This window comes from Parasteatoda tepidariorum, chromosome 9 (genome assembly GCF_043381705.1).
Source record: "Parasteatoda tepidariorum isolate YZ-2023 chromosome 9, CAS_Ptep_4.0, whole genome shotgun sequence".
In the NCBI taxonomy this organism is placed as follows: Eukaryota; Metazoa; Arthropoda; class Arachnida; order Araneae; family Theridiidae; genus Parasteatoda; species Parasteatoda tepidariorum.
The window spans coordinates 14958416-14963949 of NC_092212.1; positions in this window are offsets into that span (position 1 = coordinate 14958416).

A 5534-nucleotide genomic window follows, 5' to 3' on the forward strand; every position below is an offset into this window, starting at 1 on the left:
GGCAATTTGAAAGTCAGCTCACGCTTTCTGGAGTGAATTGCGAAATTTCACCATGTAGTTTCTGCTTTGCAACCGGAGGAACTAGCGATTATCAGCGATATTATTATCAGTCCACCTGTAGATGAGCCTTTCACCGCACTGAAAAAAATATTGTTCACTCAGTATGCTGAATCTGAAGCACAGCGTTTAAGGATTTAATTTCGGGAATGCAGCTTGGTGACCGCCGTCCTTCAAGATTGCTTCTGGAAATGCGGAAAAAAAAGCCAGCGCAAGAATTAACGATGAACTTCTTAAATCTTTATTTTTGCAGAGGTTGCCCACTAATATCCAGCAGATTTTGGTGATTTCCAACGATAACCTAGACAAGCTGGCAGAGATGGCCGTACGACTACGACAGCTAGCGGACAGTCAGTCAGTACATTTTCAGGTTCAACGAATCATACGGATTTGCTGTCTATATTGACAGAGATCACAGCTGGTCCTTCATGATTGGAAGCTCGTTCAAGTGACTTTTCAAAGCGATCTAGTCAGAAACGTTCTACAAGCCGAAGCCGACAGACTGCGAATTTCTAATATTGCTGGTACCATAAAAAATTCCAGCAACGAGCGACAAAATGCCGGTCTCCATGTTCGTTCCTGCCGAAAAACTATTGAGGCCGTCATCCTGTTAAAAGTTTGACGGCGAAGCGATGATTCAGCGACTTTATCTGACAGACAAATCTTCATCCTCACGTTATCTCATCGTTACGCGAGCGGACATTTCTGTTATATCTCGTGCTGCCTACGCATCTAGTAATCATACTGCAGAGACGAAATTGTTCGCAGCAAACGGCACGACCATTCCAACGTTTGGCTAACGCCTGTTGAAATTAGACGAGGGACTGCAGCTGGCCTTTTATCATCGCTGCCATGCCTCAGCCAATTATCGGAGTTGACTTCTTACACAATTTTGTTCTATTTGTCGACATCAAAAATGCTGCAGTAATTGATCCTTTGACCAAGAAACAAACAAGAGGTACCCGGTATGCTGGGACTTCTTCAACGGTAAAAGTAATTTTAGAGAACTCTAAATTCTATCATTTGTTGTCAGAGTTTCCTGCTCTGATTAGGTCAGGGGTGGTATTCTAAGCTCGAAGTCGACAGTCGATTTGAGCTTTTGGTAGCCGCACCAGGGGACGCTTTACCTGATATTCTACTTTTCCCGCCCATTGCTCGATTTTCGATATTCCAAGCAAGTTTTAGTGGACATTGAGCGCTCTTTTCGGTCGACGCGAAAACCACTGGTATTTTCAGTAGAGTAATGGCAAGCACATGAAATGCATTGATTTTTAATTATTTTACACGGCTAAGTCCTCGGAGTGCACCGATACATAGAAACAGAAAAGATGCTTTTAGTCTTCATGATGATGTATTTTTTTATTTTTCTCGATTAACGAAAAATCTTGTTCAGTATTTATGCGTGGAACTAAGAGAGGACTTGGAAAAAGAAGCAAGGCGAGGAAACGTGATTTCAGTACAAACACGAGTTGAACTTAATTTATTTTCAATATCACAAGCATATTTATCTCTTTAAAAAAAAAAAAAATAACTAATTTAATTTAATTTTTCTTTGCTATATGCGAATAAATAGGTATTTTTGGGGTTGTAATAGTATATTTGATGAACTTAATAGGTAAAATCGTAAATGTTATTTTTTTCTGACTAAAAATTTTGTCGAACTTTTTACTTTCTTATTATTTTATTAGATTATCTAAAGTTAAATTGTAAATAATAAAAATTGATGATTAATAGCCAGAAATTGTCTAAATTTTCTTAGCAAATCTTTTACTCCACTAAAAAACAAGTGTGTCATTTTTTAATTACATTTTATAATCCTAAAAAGATACTGCAGATAGGAATTTAATGTGTTAAATTGCGCTTTTTATTTCACTTTTTTTTTTTAAGTTAAGACCTTGTAATTTTTATTAGTTTTATATGTAATAGAAAGTTTGCTGTAATTTCTTTTATTTCTGAAACAAGGTAGAGAAATTTAACTTATTTCCTTTTGTAATCAATATGGAAAAGATATTATTGCAAAGTGTTTTTGAACTTAAATTTCAGAAATAATAAGTTTTCACAACCTCACATGCTTATGTGAAACTTTTTTCTTAATTCTTTTCAAGAAATTTCAATTTTTTTTTATTTCGAATAGTTAAATTTGGATTTCTTGTAGGTATTGTTTGCATTATTTCCAGTAAAAAATATTAATTTTGAAACTAAATTAGTTTTAAGTACTATTCAACTTGTAATGTGGAATATTTAATTTGAGCTACTATTCATAACTGTTTATTACAATCATAGGTTTTATGTGCATTAAGATTTTTTGCAACTATCAAAAAATAATAATAATAATAATATAATAATAAATAAATAAATAATTAAAAGGACGCTTACAAACAGTTAACGAAATGAAAAAGTTTTAAACACTTTTGTCAGATTTTAGATTCAAATCGAATCTACAGTGGTTCTAATATTACCATAAAAACTGAAAATGGGATATAAACAAATACTTAAGTGAATAATAAAGTATTTTATAACTATGAAACTGTACTATAATTCACTGTACTTAAAATCTTTGAAAATCTTTTTTAACATAAAACTAATATTGCTGAACATGGTAATTGCAATATGTTGTACATAAATTACTTGAGAAATTAATAACTAAATATTTCGAATCTCTCAAAGTGAATTTTTTCCTATAGCTAAATTTTTTTTAAAGTTTTGTTAAAAGAGAGTTCAAAAAAATTTTCCATGTATCAAGGAGGTCCATATAATGAACTGTAATGCTTATCTTTTCGTCATTTGATTGGTATTTATGAAATTTCACCGGTATAAGAATAATGAAGCATAAAACAAAAAGCTTACTTGAAAATAGAATTTAAACTGCAAATTATACTTTCTTTTATTATCAATACAAATAAAGTGATATAAATGCTACTTAAGTAAAAAAAAGCCTTCACTCACCTCTATTAAATCATAATTAAGAAAATTCGTAATTTTCAAAAGGCAAAGTGAAAACCATCTGTTTAGCAACATACAGTGATATGCAGCAAGAATGCTGTTCACATTTAAAAATTCTAATATTTAAATTTTTTTTCTGGATCATTTCTACTATCCACATAATATTAAATGCAATTAAAAGTTCATTTCTTAATTAAAAAAAAAACATACATGTGATATACCAATACGATGTACTCCTGTAATACAATTCTGAAAAACAGAATTTGGTTTCTTAATCGCTATTAGAATAAACAAACTTATAATCATAGTACATATTAGATTTTTAATCATTAGACTTGCAAATAAAATTTTTCTAATAGGTCAATGTTTATTACTATCAAAAATAACAACAAAAAAAACTCATCATTTCGGAGATGTATATGAAATTTATTTAATAAATGTAAATATCAAACATTAGTGCAATAAAATAAAAGTAAAGTTTTACAATATTAATCTCAAATAAACCTCAAAAAGCAATATTTAATTTCAAATAGATACTGAGCCAAAATGCCTTTTTCAACAGCTTGTCGCGCGTGAATTGCATCAGAATGCTTCGAGCATTTTTATTGGCAGATGGCGCGGAAAAAGCCTCACCCTTACTCTTCTCATAAACTAGACCAGTCCACGAGTCTACTCCACTGCCCACTGTGCTCAGAATACCGAAATTCAAAACAGTGGACGGTGTGACGTCAGGGGAAGGCGTCACTCGGGGAAGCTCTACTTCCACTAGTAGTTTGTTTGGAATACGAGCCCAGGTGTTACACCAAGAAAAGTTGAACACGGAGTGGAACATTGGATACAGACAAAAGGACCGCCTGTTTTTTCGAAATCTCGATGTGGCAACTCAAGCCACGAATAAGGTTATCTCCCCACAAAAGGGATTTCTACTAGGCGTCTTCCCTAACCGAGGGAGAATTCAATCAGAATGAATCTTGAACTGGCGGGATAAACATCTCGTGGGATCGGAAAAATCCGATTTGAATGTATAATGCACAATCAGAAAACTTTTATGCTTATTTGTGTTTATGTTTAGTGTTCCTATTGTTCTGTTTAATAAATATATAAAAAAGAGAAATTTGGAAAATTATTACAATTTCAACGGACAGGCTATCACTATTGAATAACGCAACCTACAGGCTTGATATAAATATTTCATGGTGACCCGGACGTGATATAGTATGGAATTATGAAATTGTGGTGATTTATAAATTACGAATCTATAAAACTATTACGAGGAATCTATGAATTACGAACATTCATTGAATGGCACGGAATAAATATTGTCGATGAAAATATCTTCAGATAGTGAAACGCTGAGATTTGAGGTAGGTCCATTTTTCTTTGTTCCAATTTATTGATATATAAAATGGATTTAGAACGAATTAAGGAAAAACGAAAAAGGTTAAGAATTTCATTTAGTAAGCATTTAACTAAGATAGAAAATACGATAGGAATTGAAATTTCGAATGAATACACGAAAGAAATGAAAGTGAATGAGCTTTTGAGCTTAATATATCAGCTCACGGAAAAATTAAATGATTTAATTACAGCTGATGATGAAGTGCAGTTAAAAATTGAAATAAAAGATATGGCAGCTGAAATAGATTTAAGTGAAGAATATTAAGATAAGGGTATTGAAGCGAAATCGGAAATAGAAAGGAATTTAGAAAGTTTAATTGTTAAACCACAAGGTGTAATTCAGATAAATGTCGCGGAAAATGTAAATAACTCTGTTCAGTTTGTACCACATAACGTGCAAAATACTTCTAACGTTCAAAACGAAACTGAAAATATTGTCAAACTCCCGAAACTAAATAATCAAACTTTTTACGGTGATTGTAGTTATTTTTTAGATTTTTGGAATTCTTTTGAAGTTGCAATACACAATAATACTTCATTTAACGAAAATAGAAAAGTTTACATATCTAAAATCCTATCTAGGAGGAGTTGCATTAAGTGCAGTATCGGGATTTTCACTTACGAATCAAAATTATGATGCGTCAATACAATTGCTGAAAGATAGATTTGGGCGAACTGATATTATAATGTCAACACATATGCATAAACTGTTATTAATAGATCCTGTTAAATCTTGTAATAATATTGTTGGATTAAGAAAATGTATGACGCAATAGAAATCCAAATTAGATCTTTACAATCATTAGGAGTAGCTGCAGGCCAGTAATTCTACAAAAATTACCCGAGGAATTGAATTTAAATTTTAATCGGCAACGTAAAACAGGTGAATTATTTGATATTTCCTTGTTGCTTCAATTTATTAAAGATGAGGTAAATTGCAGAGAAGCAGCATTATTATTAGCGAATCCTAAAAATGCAACTGTTAGAGATTATTCATTTAAAAATAAAACAGATCAAAGTTACCCTAATAGACCTCATTATTCGAACACTAAAAGGAATGATTATTTGGGCAATAAATCTAGTGCCGCAGTTTTAGCTACACACATCGAAGAACGTATTTATGCGTGGAACTAAGA